Source organism: Marmota marmota, unplaced genomic scaffold (genome assembly GCF_001458135.2).
Source record: "Marmota marmota marmota unplaced genomic scaffold, marMar, whole genome shotgun sequence".
NCBI classification, from domain to species: domain Eukaryota; kingdom Metazoa; phylum Chordata; class Mammalia; order Rodentia; family Sciuridae; genus Marmota; species Marmota marmota.
The window spans coordinates 4860789-4877996 of NW_026000283.1; the positions used below are offsets into that span (position 1 = coordinate 4860789).

General features: G+C 33.2%; 1 pseudogene; it reads right to left on the bottom strand.

Moving 5' to 3' along the window:
- Window positions 1–15676: 15676 nt before the first annotated feature.
- Window positions 15677–17208, bottom strand: part of LOC107153028 — a 189951-nt pseudogene continuing 188419 nt past the window's right edge.

Consider the following 17208-nt stretch of genomic DNA (forward strand, 5'->3'; position numbering starts at 1 on the left):
TATATATATATATTATTCTCATTTTAAAGGTTTGAAATATAAAATTCAGAGAGGTTTAGTTACTTGTCCAAAGTCAAGTAGAAAAGTCAGGATTCTAATGTTTATCTTGTCCCTCTTAAATGATCTTAAGAATAAAACAATGTCAAAACATAACATTTGTCTATAGACAGATGCCTCAGTTTTCTTGTAAGAACTTAAAATTTAATTCTCAGATGATGGCATTTAGTTAAGCATACCTTAATAATATCAACAAAATTATGGATGATAAAAAGCAAATTTCACAGAAAACAGCTTACAGAAATTGTTGTCTGCATTCTCCAGTTATTTTTCTCACAATGAACTTTCATATTTGTAACTTAATTATCTGAGATACATATTACAAACAACATTTTGTATGTAAGGAAAGAGACTCAAAGAAGCTTAGTAACTTACCTAATATTGCACTGTTTGTAACCTGGTGAACTCAGGATTCAAACCAATATGTTTGTCCTCTAAGACTTTGATCTTTCCTAATTTATGTAAACGATCAAGAAAAGTACATTAAAATATTCTTCAGATAGGTTACTATTTGTATATTTCACATATAAATATTTTTAGTAAGTATGTAGCTAGGTTCTAAATGAGATCCTCAAATATTTAAGAAATTAAAATAAGAGGAATCTTGCAGACATTGAAGTTTATAGGAAGGCTTGATAAGCTTGGCAAGTATTCATACATTTAATCTACATTATGGAATAAATATAGAATGAACATTTTCTGAGATTCTGCTTTGTGTCAAATACTCTGATGTTGTCAGAGGATGGAGAGACATTTAGGTCATGGTTTATTCCTTTAAGAAGCTAAGAGCAATTCCTTCATTTATTCAAGTATTTATTGAGCATTTAATAGAAAGATGGGCACACATATGAAGATATATGTAACTAGTGAAATAAATCATTCATGTGATAGGAAAAGGAATTTTCATTCTGGAAGTCTGTAATTGCTCTAGTTTTTAATTTTCAAAATTTCATGTCAACTTAGTAATATTTGTAAATAGTATCACTTTGAAATGCTCCCAAAGAACAAAATTATTTCTATTCATTAATGGTGCATAATGAATATATGTTGAGAGTCACCATCTGCCCCAGTTTTATTCAGTGATGGTCTTGTCAAGACTATTAATTGCAAAGGTCAGAAGGAGTGGAGTATTGTTGAACTTCAATGTGGCATCTTAGACCAATTTACACATTGCAGGAGATATAATTCAGTTTTCAATAATATATGTATGTGACAGTTTTAACTTGTCCCAATAATTTCTGTGTCTCTGGGAAAGCATAAAATACTCTTTGAAAATATCTACCTTCATCTCCTGAGTTTTGCAAATCGATGAGTCAGTAGCTCAGAGGGAATGAAATTAATCCATAATAGAAAACACAAGACTTAGGAGGATCGGTGAATATCTTCCCAATCCCTCTTCATACACAATGTTTGAATCTTAGATCATTGTTTTTTTGGCAGTGTTCATGAAATTAGATAATACTTAACTTTATATGCTTCCAGTAATAACAATCATATTGGTGTGATAATTGCAAGATAAAGTAAGTAAAACTTATGACATTCTATCTTTCTTTTGACCATTGCTTGTTTCAATATGTCCATAAAAGAATGTCTGATTTTTCTTAATCCTCAAATGCTTATAAAGTGACATATTTTATTTACACTCTTAAAATACATATTTAATTATTTTCTTCTGTGAACATCAATATTTTTCTGCTCAGTGGATGAATATTGAATAGGGCAGCTAGCCAGCTCTCAACTGGAAAGTTGGGATCTGGCACCCATCTCCACTTTCTAAACATGTTCAAGCAAGACTCCTTGTTCACTTAGAGCTCACATTAAAAAGCAAACTCAAAATATCTTCAAACAACATAAGACACCCTGCTTTATGTACTTAAAGAAGGTCAGTAGTCTATATCATGCCAACAAAAGCATATGATTTAAATTTCAGAACATGATTTCATCTGAAAGTTGCAAAAATGTTTTTACTTTACTGAAAAGTTAAAGAAGAAGGGATGGTTGTTTCTGTTTTCATGTGTTAATTCAATATTGTTTGTGATATTAGCAACCACAAACTGTTTCATTCACGATAGTCTGTAATATAATTTTATTAAATTTATTAGGTTTTCAAAGTTCCATTTTTGTACTTTTGTGACAAAATGGCTTTTCTAAGAACCAAATCAAGTGTATTTGAAACTCCATAGCAAATAACAGTAGGTAGAAAAAAAATCTTTATGAACATGCAGAAAAACAGCATGTTTAAGCCCTTAATTTTATTACTATAAATTTATTTTGCTTTGTCTCTGGATCCCAGCAGGAAAATAAGAGGGAGATTGCATGCAAGAGAACAAAAATAGCTCATTTAAGTGCATGAGGTTTTGTAGTTGTAAATTTAACTTTCATCAGTTTCAAAATTTAGAGAGTTTAAAGGTAAATCATTACATTTCTCTCTTGTTACCGATGTTTCCAACTTTTCCTTTGGTGGGATTCTTTTTATTCTTGGACATACTGGTATGTACAAAAGGAAATTTTAAACACTCACAAGTCCTTGCCCAATTCACTTTGTGTGAACTAGGATTGTATATCCACTTCAAAGTAGGGGCAGGGTTTTTCTGTTTTGAAGGGATCAGTATAATCATTTCACTGTCAGTCTAGTTGCACAGGAAATGTTTTTACAACCACAGAACAAGGCTTTAGTTACTTACCAACCCTATAGACTGATTTTTAAATTATTTTGTAAAACATTACTATCATTAGTTATATTTATTGGATGTCTACAGATACAGTATCCCAAGATACTTATAATAAAACATATCAAAATGATCTGAATATGGGCTGGGGATGTGGCTCAAGTGGTGGCGCGCTCGCCTGGCATGCGTGCGGCCTGGGTTCGATCCTCAGCACCACATACAAACAAAGATGTTGTGTCCGCCGAGAACTAAAAAAAATAAATATTAAAAAAAAATTCTCTCTCTCTCCCTCCCACTCTTTCTTTAAAAAAAATGATCTGAATATAATTTTTTGGGAATTCTTAAATAGTTGTTTTGACAGTACATGGATATGATCCCAAGTTCTAGAAGTTTAAACTTCTTGGATTTTTTTTTCTTATTTCTTTTCCATATTCAGGTTTTATTAGTAATTTCCCAGAACACTGGAATATAAAAAGTACAATGCTCATTTTTAAATGTCCCAAATGCATATAGAATGATTTCCTTAACCATGTTAACTTTTCTCCTTTTTGTCTGAGTGTACTGAGTATATCTTCCTTGAAAAAAAAAAAAAAAAACAATGATGATGAAGGCAGTTGCTTTTCTAAACAGAACTGAATTTTCCTTGCCAAGACAAACAAGACTATTTGCATGAGAGACAATTACAACTATACAACTAGCACTCAATCTTTTACCTTCCTCAGTGACCTATTCTCCATCCCACTCTAACTAATTTTTTATTCTCTAATTTTCTAAAGAATGAAAACAATGATGGTGCTAGTATAGCTTCTTGTTTTCCTTAATACTTACCACTATATTTTGTGCAGGAATTTTAAGGTGATGATTTTTTAGCATTCTTAAATAACAAATTCTAAAATCTCTTTTATCTGTTATGTTGCCAGTATGAAAAGCCAAACGATACTAAGGTTTTGTATTTGTGGTTGCTATTAAGAGGTAATCAAAAGTTAAATATGTAGATACGATTCAAAGAAGTTTTGCAAACCATGAGGATATGATTTTTTATATCAAGCCATCTTAAATGTGCTTTGTCAACTAATCAATCAATTTAAAAACCTCTCTCCTCATGCTCCTTTTCTTCAGCTTTTAAATTTTCTTATCTATACATTCATAAACTCATAATTTTGTAGATTTTGTAGTTATTTATTTGTATTCATCTTCTATACCCTGACAGTAAAAAAAAAAACAAAAAAAACTTTGTTAGTATTATTTATATATGTCTGTACCTTGAAATTCAAAACAGACACCTTGTCCTAAAATCCTATTCCCTTGTGACTAGGTTATTCTAGCTTACTTTTTAAATTTTTTAAATCTTTTTTTTTTAATTTTTATGGATCTGAGGATTGAGCCCAGGACCTTGAGCATGATAGGCAAGCACTCCATCACTCGGCTACATCCCCAGTCCTAAATCTTACTTTTCTGTACAGTTTATTTTTCCCTGATTAAGCCCACCCATTAAGTCATAACTCCTCTAATTTTCTTTGTATAATACTCTCATCATGTCATTAATATTCTCAAAAACATAAGGCATTTCCCACTGACTAATATTATTCTGGGTGGCTTCAAGTCCCTCTGTAACAGGACTACCCTTAGCTTAGTTGCTCAAGTCAAGTTTCCAGTTTTCCATAACATAATTATGCCACTTCAATCAGACTGTTTTCTACATTGTACTATCCATGTTATTCAAATAACCTTCGATGTTCAAGAAAGTCACATCTCCTCCATGAATTCTTCCCTTAGTGACACAGTCTGAAATGAAAAATCTCCTTCTCAACTTTCCTGTAAGACATGCTGTGACTCCTCTATGTCTCTTTATATTACTTGTTATTTATTTCACATGTCCTACAGAGCTAGCACATCATTGCACAATTAATAGATCCTCAAATAATATATATTAACAGGTACATCAGTATTATTTATTGATAAGGAGATTTAAGTCTCATTTCTGAAATTTTTAACTACTGCCCACTAGACCAACCATTCAGTAAAAAATGAGAATATTTCAGTGTATATCTTCTTTCATCATTTAACAGGAGAAAAAGTGATTCCTTATTTCATGTAGTTTCTAAATTTTTAAAATTTCACAAAAATTGAGCTAATAATTTATGCTTTATTAAAACAGACTTTGGTGATTTTTGTAATTCTGTGTACTGTGCAGATCAACAGTTATAATCTGTTTGGCACTATAGTAGATGATATTTCTACAGCATATAAATCTAATATGTCTTTATTATTCTTTTATTGTCAGTTTTGTGGCCTCCACATTCTGAAATGCACAGTTTACAATGATATATAACATACTAACATTTTTCAGTTGCAGTGCTAATCATAGACTTTCAGAGTATGAAAGGGTCTTACCGTTTCTCTAACACAAATGACCTAATGTTTCCTCTCTTATCTGAAATGTATTCATTTTAACATTGAATACTTCACATGTACTAGCTAATTAAGTGGATAGTACTTAACTATGGGATGATTTGCAGCTCTCTCCTTTGTGAAGCTGCCCAATCCATCTTTAAATGCTCTCCTGGAGAGATTTCCCTTGTATTTCACTGAAATTGGTTCTCTTGAATTTCCTTTCTTTATTTAATTTTAGTTATTAACACAACATAAAATAATTCTGATCTTTGTTCCACAGGACAACCCATCAAATATTTAAAATATTTCTCATGCTACCCTGCAGTGATAATTTTCTTCTTCCTGTCACACCATCTTAACCCCTTTCACAGTCTTTAAACAGTTTAACATCAAGTCCCTACACCATTCTGCTTGCTTTAATATAAATATATTCTAGTGTTCTTCTTATAAAGTTTATCAGAACTAATGATCATGTTGTGTATTAATCCCTTTTACTGAAATTATATTAATAGATATATAACTTATCTCTATATGTCATGTATAAAAATCTATATAATCCTTGAAATTTAATAGAAGGGAAAATTCAATGAAATAAATTTGTGATTAAAGAAAATGATTTGCAGTATGTATTGGAAAGTGTTCTATGGGGAAAAGAAATCACCCCCACAATTCCATAATAATGCATACTTCTAGTGGATTTAAAAACATTTAAAATAGTCATCAATTTTGAATGCAGTACATCGCATATAATCTAAACTCACAGAATTATCAATTGATTCATTTTATATGCCGTACGTTGATTACTAGAATCTAGAGTCAGAGAGCCTTTCTTATTCATTCTTTGGACTTACTGTTAAGTAGAATACCAAAGTCCTTTAACACACATTTCTAAGTGTCATGGTTTTCTAAGCCATGTCACTTGCATTTGCTACTTAAATATTTTAAATATGCAAATACAGCACATATTCCTATCAAATATAACTATGCTTAATTTGGAACATTGCCCCAATTTATCGGTATTTTAAAATCCCATTTCTGTTCTGTATCATATTTATATTGTTTCCCAATTAAATTTCATCTATAAATTTGATAAAAATTCTTTTCATATCCTTATTAAGTAAAAAGAGAGAGAATCACTTAGCAAACCTCTAGGCAACAATATGAGAATTTAATTAGATGAGGTATAGATGAGGCAATAAGGCTAATAGCTTAATAATGCTAAATTTAAAGTCATAATTTCATATCCAAATCTAAATTTTCCTACTTTAATGAATGTGCAAACTTGGAAAATTTGGTGTCTAAATTTTTTTTTCTCAAAAAATAGGGCTGAACATAGTGTTTCTATGGAGTTGTTTGAAAGAACTAATAGTACAGGTCTGGTGTTTAGTAAATGATCAGTAAATATTTTGATGTGTCAAGAGTTCAAGCCACATACACATTGTTTTTTATTGTGTCAGCAACCTGAATGTTGTCATTGTTCAATCACCAATCAGCCCTCTATAAACTGGGGAATTATTTTTTTTCCTGTTGTATAAATTATTTACTATCATTGCACAAATTACCTCAGAACATCATGGCTAATAAAACAATTACTTTATTTCTTCAGTTTTTTGGATCAGGAAAATCTAGCATAGCTTATGTGGATGGCCTCTGGCTCAGGGTCCTTCCTTAGGTAGCAAATAAAGCATTATCTCGGGCTCATAGCTCACCTGGGACAAGGGTGAAGGAAGTATCTTTCAGGTGAACATAAGGAAGGCCTCAGGTCCTTGATGTCTGATATCAGTTCTTTACAATAAGACTCTTCAAAATGGAACTCACACTATGGCGTCTGGTTTCTCTCAGAGTGAGCCAGAGAGAGATCAGAATGAAAGACAAAGCAAGAAGGAAAAGCTACTCACAGAAGTGATATTCTATTACCTTTGTCCTACAACAAATTGGGAAGACTTCATAAGGACATGGATCCCAAGAGGTGTGGATTCTGGGGGCACATCATAGACGCTGTCACCACACCTAGAAATATGTGCCATGGAAAGATAGGAAGACTGGAGATCATCCCAGGGCCTGAGGTCTCCATTCCACTCATCAAGATTTAGTGGAACTTTTCAAATCATTCAATGGGTCAGGCACTAGGAGTTGGACATATTGACTTATCTGGTCCAATTCTCAAGTCCATTTCATCCTCTGGAGAGCTCTCTAGATCCTGGGGAATACCTGAGCAATAATATTCCAGGGAACATAGTTTGATTTGACAAAGGACAGAGGTCTAAACTGGAATCTCACCTCCACCACTTTTGAGCTTTTTCACTTCATTAAACCTGGTGTCTTAATCTATAAAGTAAAAAGACTATGGTCTATTATGTAGGCTTGTTGTGTAGAATAAAGATATATACAATATTCATTACAACATAATTTATCAATAAATGAAAGCTATAATCATATATAAAATGTACATGTATAATAAATATACATATAGAAGTATATGTTCATAATATATGAATATATATCAGGAAATGTATAACTATATAATATTCCCAAATATCTTGACAAACTTTCTGATACATAGATCTGATCCAATTTTGGTGAATGATTTTGGCCTGCTCCCTTGGTTCTTCCATTTTGTGTCTTTGTCACATAAAGATGCCAATTCATTGAAAGCAAAGACTTTAAGTCTCATTAATCTTTGTATTTCCTACTATCTAATTCCTTCATAATATATTACAGGCATTTCATGTGTCATTGTTGAGTAATTACAACCATTAATCATTAATTCTTTACATTGCAATATACCAAATTGCTCTAGTACCTTACTCACTTTTCTCCATTTTGATCACAAGGATATCAGTGAGCAATTCAAATACATGTTTCATAGTTGATCTTTTTAATTAAGGGGCATATTGTAAAGTGACTTTTTCTTTTTTTTTTAGTTATATTCCAGATAATAGTATGAAAGCTCTCTATAAAGCAAATTGAGGTATAGGCAAAGTCAATATTCTATGCTTCTCTTCCTTTTTATTTGCAAAACATTTTAATCATTTTCTTCCTTTCTGTTCTTCTCTTTTTGACAACTTTATTCTCTCGGTGCCACTTTCTATCTTTGATCTCAAAAATCTTGATGATAACAAGCCAATGATGCCTTAATAGCTATATAATTATTTATATATCAAAAGTCCTGTTCAGAGAAGAACCCCTAGAATGACCTCTAATGGTGGTATGTATGGTAACATTGCACCTAAAAAGGGAGAAGCTTAAAGAAACATTGGGGTTTTTCTCTGGGTTCCATACAACTAAATATTTATTTCTCAGCTTTACATCAGTGTATGATAATTATTAGTTTAGGCTTTCCAAGTAACTGGTGGTTATTATTTTCTACAGAGTTCACTGATAATTTTATGTTTTATATAACTTCTATATATTTTGTATACCTACTTTTGATAAGTAACTGAGTTGGCTTTCAAAAATAAAACTCTAGAAAATAAAAAATCAAGATTGAGAAAGAAAAAAATTGAAAAAGTTGATATAGTTATAATGACTTAGTACTATATTAGTCATTGTGTTTCCTAACTATCAAGTAGAAAAGAGTAAATATTTTTTACTACAGACTGAACACATACCATGTGCCAGGAAATTTATATGCACTTTGATATTATATGTGTCTATACTTTGACAATGGAGAGTTGATGTTGAAACATCATTTTACAGATGAAGTTACTGAGTTTGAAAAAAAAAACTCTCTTGCCCATTGTCATAAAACTAAACTTCTAAATAGAGCCACAATTCAAACCAAGGACTCTTTGACTTCATAGCCTTCACTCAGGTATAGTTTTTGTCATCAGAAAAGAGGAAATAGAATAATTCCACAGAGATAAAGGCTTTTAGGCTCAAATATAAATTAATTAACTGTGTGACATTGTATAAAGGGGACATTGAGCAATATGATGAATAATGCCCTTCATAACAGATTTACAATAAATGCTGAAAGGATATTCATAGAGCTGTTTGGCTATTTTTAATGACCTCTGATAACTGCTTAAAGGATAACACTAATGTGTAAGTGAGTGAAACTGATTCAGCAAATACTAAGATATGATTGCATAATACAGTGGATTAAGGTGATTCGAGAATAAAACTTGAGAGTACATGAATCAGCATTCAGAATGCTATTATATTTTATTAACAAGGGCTGTCTTAGAAGCCAAATTCATTTGTTCATTCAGCAAATATTTATGGGATGTCGGTATGTCAGGCACTGTGCTAGGTTTGGGGAATCCAAATGTATTTTTTAAAATATTTCTATCTTAAAGAGGTTTGCAGTTTAGAATTGCAAGTTGATGCCTGCAATGAAAGTATGTGCATATTGTTCAAAAAGATGCCCTTAAATCTATATAGCAGAGTCGAATGAGATATAGTGGTGGTAGTGTTTGAGATTAGAATTAAAGGAGGAGTACAAATTTGGTATGTAGAAAAGGAGATGGTGAACAATCTAGAGGAAGGTAAGCCTGGATAGAGGTATGTCACTTACATTCTCCAATGAGATCTAAAGTAGTGGTATTCTATGTTGCTATTATGGCCAGATCCTTAGCTGGGAATTCCAGATCTTTAATGATAGATATTGTTTACTTATTTGCTTATATACAGTATTATAGGTAGAAAGTTCATTTATCTGTGACAAAGTGAGGCAGAGAAAGGTCAAGTAAGTTGTCTAAGGACTCACACTTTATCAGGTTTTTGTTTGGTTTTGTTCTTTTCTGTTTGTTTTAGAACCCCTGCTGAAAAGGAAAGACTGGGAATGAATCTGAAATAACTTTCCTATGTACATATATGAATACACCATAGTGAATTTCATCTTCATGTACATCCACAAGACACTAATTTTAAAAAATAAAAATAACTATGCATAAATGACAGAAAGATCAATAAAGGGAAGGGAGCAGAGGGTAAGGAAAGGAAAGGGGAAGGAGAAGGACTGGAGACTGAATTAGAATAAGATATATTCCATACTTATATAGTTATATCAAAATGGATTCTACTGTCATGTATAACTTAAAAGTAGCAAAAAATAAAATAAAATGAATTTTTAAAAAATAATAAAAATAAACAGCTCATGCTGTTGTACACTGTGCTATAATAATGTGATAAGGTTCTCTTATGAAAGTTGAGAAGTATGACCAGGATTCTCATCAGGCTGAAACATCCTTTTTTTTCTTTTCCATTGAGATCGGATGTTACAATATCTACCAACCAAACCAGGTGTTGCTTAAGAAGTGCATTCAGAATAATTGTAATGTACTTGGACAAGAGTTCCACTCAAACTCCTAAGTTGTAGCAGAACGTGGCATAGGTGGACTATCCAGAAAATGATCAGAACAATAATTACTAAGCACTTTTGTAAAGGTAGAAAAACCATGTGAAGCTTGATGCAAATAAGTAGTTTTCCGCTTTTTTTTTTACCTGATGACTTAGCTATAAAATGTTCCTATGAAAGCAACTGAATGAGTATCCATGCTTCTAGAATTTACAGTGAATTTATCAATAAAATTTGGACGATAACTGTAAAAAAACAATGAGAATAAGGTAACAACAGTGTGCAACAATTAATTACACATTTCAAAATAACCAGAGAAGTGTCTGAAAGTTCTTAAAACAGAGAAATGATAATATTTTAAGGAGATGGAAATGCCAGATGCTTTGATTTGATCATCACACATTGTATGCATATATCAAATTATAAGAGTGTACCCCAAAATAATTACAGATATTACATCAATTAAAATTTAAAATTAAAATAGGAAGAAAACAATGATTTTAGGATTTTACATAATAAATGTTGAGCCTTTCTATTGACAGTAGTATATTAATGATGTGACTCTAGTTCTAACAGGAAAACCATCTACATATTTATATACACAAAACTTTTTCTACAACAACATAGGAAGTTTCAATGTATATAAAAGGTATATCAAACTATTAAATCAATATAGAAGCTTATTTGATTTGAAATAATATCAAATCCTTGCAGTCTCCTCTGATTATTACATGGTATTAAAACACACATTTTAGGTAAGCATTAAATGCTGAATGTCTACTTTCAAATTATACCACCCTGTCATAGCTGATGCTTGTCCTTGCAGTTATGTTAATAGATGAAAATAGGAAATAATCTTATGTCATTTTGGGCTGGATTGTTGACAGAGTTTTGTGTTTCAAAACTATTTATATAATTTTTCTGGGACTGTCTATCACATAAATCAATCTAGAGATTCATAGTAACAGAAAATTAACCTTTTGGAAAATGTAGTGGATTATATTTTTAATAGATCCAGAAAGAATCATGATAGAAGCAAAGGAAGAGTAAACGATTAGACAAACTATAAAATTTCAGGCAGCAAACTGTATTCCTCCAACCTTTGTTAAATTAAGAGGTGGTTAGTCAAATCATGTGAATGGTTTTGTCCCTAAAATAGTGTAAGGATCCAATGTCCCTAAAATTTCATTCAGCAATTATTCAGCACTTCTATGACAAGCTAGACACTGGAGATACAATAGTGAATACATCGAATACTATCTCTGCCCTCAGGGAGCATTTCTTCATTTGGTGGATAGACGTATTAAACAAAGAGTAACATAAATAACAATGAAATTTCAATGTGTTAAAAGCCATAAAAAGCAACTTTAAAATGATCTTTGTATATAATAGGGGAAGAGAGATCTGACCTGTTTTGGGGAGTCAAAGACAATTTCCTCAATAAAGTAACACTTCATCTGAAATCTGAAGGATACGTTAAAAGTTCTGATTAAAAGTTCAGATATCTGTGTGTGTGTGGGGGGGTAAAACTTGGGAAAGACCCACAGGCAAAAAGCATTCTAGGCAGAAAGAACAGTAAGCAAAAAAGATCTGAGGCATGAAGTTATTTATGCAACAGTGCTGAGGAAATTCAAATGGACTAGTATGGCCTGAGCAGAAAAAAAAAAATGAGAAGGTAGAAATATGGCAGGAGAAGGTAGAAATGTGGCAGGAGCACAAAGGTCATACCATGCTAGGCCTTGTAGGCTTGTGTTAATGATTTTGATCTTTCTCATAAGGCAATAGGCAAATACTGGTTTGTTTAGATAGGTGCAGTGACATGAGCATATTTATATTTGGAAACCATTGCTGTGGCTGCAGTGTGTAGAACTGAGTGCAAGAAGGCAAGACTGGTTGCAGGAAAATCACTCAGCAGGCAAATGTAGTGTTTCAGTCAAGACCAAATAGTGGTTTGGGAAAGTCCTGTGGCAATGGAGACGTTGAAAATGAAATGGATTTAAGACATGTTAGAAGGTAGAATGCTGGAACTGAAGATAAGGAAGAGATATGTGTGAAAGATTATTGTTGGAAACCTAATTTGCACAATGACTGGATGGTGATGCTACTGATTAAGACAGGAAATAATAAAAGTTCAGGTACATTGGAGTTGAAATCACGATCTTGAGGTTATACATGTTGAATTTGTATTTCTATTTTGATATTCACAGTATCAAGTAGAAAGTTGGACTCGCAGGTTTGGGATGGAGATATAAAATTAGGATTCATTGGCATATATTGTGCATTTGGAGTTACGGGTAAACTGATATCAAAGGTAGGGAAAATAATATTTGAGTATCTATACCCAGTTAAAACATTGCTAGCATGGAATAGAATGGCTTCTCAATCAATTTTTGTAGGCATAATCTCATTCAGGACTTCCTTTACATGCCAACCAGTATCACGGCATGACCCTTATCCTTATTTAGTCACTTGTATCCAATTTAAGTACTTTATATCAGTTGGTGAGAAATGCCCTAAATTAAGGAAAAGATCAATTCTTTGTTCAGAGCACATATTTACATCCATAGCTATTAGTAGTAGGAATCCAGTATTGGCTGTTTTTTAGAATGAGCCCTTTCACAAACTGAGGATCTACTAAAATACTGTAAAATTATTCCAGTACATTATTACCAAATTAATATTTACCTATAGATTGATAAGAGAATATGGATTTCTATAAGTGGACAAATAGTCAACCTTAATAAAAATCAATCATCCTTGTGTGTACTAGTTTGTAGCAATGGTGAATCTGTGTTTGCACAAAAAACCGTCAACAGCATGGCTACCACATTGCCATTATAAAGTTAAATAAGGGAAAGGAGAGAATGCAGTTAAGATTTAAGAGAAATGTATTAAGTGCTTATAATCTGCCAGATGCTGTTCCCAGTGATGTGGTGGTATATGTGTGTGTGTGTGTGTGTGTGTGTATTCAATCTTACTTAATCATTAAAATGACCACATGGCATAGATGCTACTATTATTCACATTTTACAAATAAGGGAATAAAGGCAAGGTAAATATAATACATAGCCCTGTTACAAAGCCATCACGCTATAGAAATACAACTCAAATAATGTTATCTGACTCTAGAACATGCTCTCTTTAACGACTACATTGTAGTGCCTCCCATAAAATGTAATCAACACTGAATCTACCCTCTCATAAAACAAAGCCCACCCAAGTTGGGGCTCTGACACATTTCTTTCTCTTAGGAAGACAGAAAGGGGTGTGATAAACAAAAAGGTCATTGATTCAGAGTTGCCTCCTTCTTTGTAATTCAGTTTCTAGTAAGAATAATAATGTGATAAATCTTTTTTTTTTACCCCATTCCATTCAACAGAATATGCCTTTGGTAGTGTCTTTCTAAGAGGAAGCATAGTTTGCTGAGTCATCTCTACCAGTTTCTGCATCATGAGACTTGGAAGACCATCTGACTACAAAACAGATTCACAGCAGCTTATCTTAGGAGACCTGACAAGGTCACAGCTTGAAATGGTACAACTGTATTATAACTAGAGATTAAGTGAAAATTTATTCAATTTAATCATTCAAGACTAGTTTGCCTTGTGTCTGTTATAAATAACACGGTATCATTACCATATATTAATTTAAAACAAGCTTTATTAACTATATTTCATTTTTTAGTGTCTTACATTTATACTTTTTGATAAAGATAATACAATAGTTATACATACAAATGTAAAGAAGATATCACAAAATATATTTTTAAAATTTTTTAGTTATGAATGGACACAATAATTTTATTTTGTTTACTTATTTTTATGTGGTGCTGAGGATCGAACCCAGTGCCTCATATATGTGAAGCAAGCCCTCTACCACAGAGCACAACCCCAGCCCAATCACAAAATATCTTTAAACACCTAATGGAGACCCTGACTTTCAGTAGGCTATCTGGAGGTCTGGGAATATAGCTCAGTGGTAGAGCACTTTCCTAGCACGTGCATGCAAGCACCAAGAAAGACGGAAAGAAAGAAAGAGGCTATGCAAATATCTGAAATTTTCATTCACTGCTTCAACAATAAGTGTTTATGACTCTATATATTTGGAGTGCATTTTATTAAAAATGGAAGCAATCAGATACAAATAAAAATTCAAAATTAAAAGTTGATATTAACATCTGTGCATCTCTGAGCATTACTTGCTTCGGTTCTGGAAGTTGTTTGTATGTCTTTCAGTAAAGCACTCATAGATTTTTGAAACTGTAAATGCAAATGAAAAGTATTTCAGATATAATATTCTAGATGAAATTAATACACCTCATTTATCAATACAAACAATCATCTGAACATTGAATTATACATTATTATACCTAAACAGTGTATATTTATGTAGCAAAAGAGTAAGGTGACATGATACCAGGACTATAGATAGGTGTTATTTTTACCAAAGATTAAAAAATACACTAGATGTGAATATAGGTCTTATAAATATTAATTAAAAAGAACTTGTAAACAAAAGTTTCAGAATCATATTTTGTCTTAAAATATCATATGAAGCATGTACATAAGTTGCATTTACTATTCATTCATTTTGGAAATTGCAGCTTTCAATAGCACACAAAACATAACATCTGTAAAGTTTCCATGATAGGTGAGATTACATGGTTTTAAAGAATAATAAACAGAAATAAGTATTTGTAAAATAACATATGGTGGTAGTCATTTGCAAAAATGTTGAAGTCACACAGGGATTTATATCTTGACTTTATTATTTACTAGCTGTGTAATGGGAGAGTCATTAACCCTTTCTGAGCTTCAGTATCCTCATTTTACATTATCGCAATAAAAATAAAGCCTACCTTTTAAAGTTATTATGAGGCTGAAAGTTAAAGCATTTAGCATTTGAAGTGTCTATTTAGTACAGCACTCCAGAGACCATGACACCTATAGGCTCTCTATAATAATAGCTGATGATGTAAGCATCATTTATGTTTACAAATAAAAGGGTGTGCGCATCTGGGTAGAGTACACACACAGATAGCCAAATAGGTAATAAACCCCAAATTTTCAGCCATTTTGTCTATTATCACATCAAAAACTATGCATGGGGTCTCATATAATATCAGTTTTTTTATGTTAGAATTTAAATACAGAAGGAAATCTTAGTTAAGTAAAGTTAAAGGAATTTCTGGCTAATCTCCATTAATAACATCTCTATTAAATCATCGGCAATTTTTTCCCTGCTAGGTTGCAACCTATTCACCATCTGCACACTCTTCTTGAAAAGGCATCACACCTGCGGAGGAATGTTGAGGGGGTGACACCCGAATAACAGCTGGATTAGCGTGATGTGACAGACCTGTGGATTTTGTACTTGGAGTCTGTGCACTTGAGGTTACTTGGCAAAAATGGTGATAGCTAGCGACAGGGGAAAGAGCAGCAACAAAATAGCTTTCATAATTAACTTTTATTAAAAAATATTTATTTATTTCCTTTTTTAGTTGTAGTTGGACACAATACCTTTATTTTATTTATTTATTTGTTTGTTTGTTTTTATGTGGTCTTGAGGATCGAACCCAGGGTCTTGCACATCCTAGGGGAAAGCTCTACCACTAAGACACAACCCCTACCCTCATAATCATCTTTTATTGTTGATAAAAATTAATTCACTCCCCCCACGCCCCACACCCAACACATTCATCCATGGCAACGCGTTTTTCTGGAAGGAGGATTAGGCTTATGTAAATTAGGTACCAGCCCACAGCCTTCCAGTGCTTTATACAAATCAAGGTAGCTGAATTCCTGCATCTGAATTCTTGGAGGGGTGTCCAAATGTAGACCCCACTGTGCAAACCTGGTTTGCCCTGGTTTGGTCCTGCTATCAGATTGGCTTTACAGAACTTGCAGAACAGATATGGACCATCTGACTCCTAAAACTGCAGACCCCATGCTCTGAATATCTTCACCTCACCATTGTGCCCATATTTTTTCTCTGGAAGTTCTTAGTCACCATCTGTGACTGAGGATAGCTATTCCCTGTGAATATCTCAGGGAACTGCCCCAACGCCCCAGAGAGCCTTCCACAGAGGACGGAGCTCTCCCTGGACTTCTGGGACTACTTTGTGGGCTGAACTTATCCTGCTTGGAGAAGGAGGAAGGTACGTTTCTCTAGGACCTCTTCTCCCTCCAGCTCAGCTCTGAGGTTCAAAAACACCACAGAGGAATATCTTTCTCTTTACCCCTCCCACATTCCCTCCTACAGATCCACCCGCCCTCCGCATTGCAGCCTTCTAAGTTCTCAAGGATGCCTCGGACCAAAGGTTTCCTATCCCACCCTGGATGGAAATGCGGTCAATATTTGGAAGACACCCCTCAAGGATTCAGATGCAGGAGTTCAGCGACCTTGATTTGAGGAGAAGAAGAAGAAAAAATATTTGGTTGAAATTATAAGACACCACTAGCAGAAGTGCTGAGGAAGGAGGAAAAGCAGAAAGGAACTAGCAGGAAAGGGATGTCCCTTCCACTTTCAAACACTCCCGTTCTTTACCAAGTGCAATCTGATCCAAGGGTCTCCTAAGATTACATCAGGGGCACATTTGTTTCTTCCCACAGATCACATTTAAGGCTTCTAGTTCGGTGCTTGATTGTATTTTAGGCTTCAGATTTATTCAAGTAGGAATTTTAAGGCTAGTTCGCTGCTATTATCAGGGTAGTGAAACTCCAGGTTTTGGACTGGGGCGTCCTGGAGCGCGGCCTCTAAGAATCTTCCCGCCTCCCCCGCTTCATT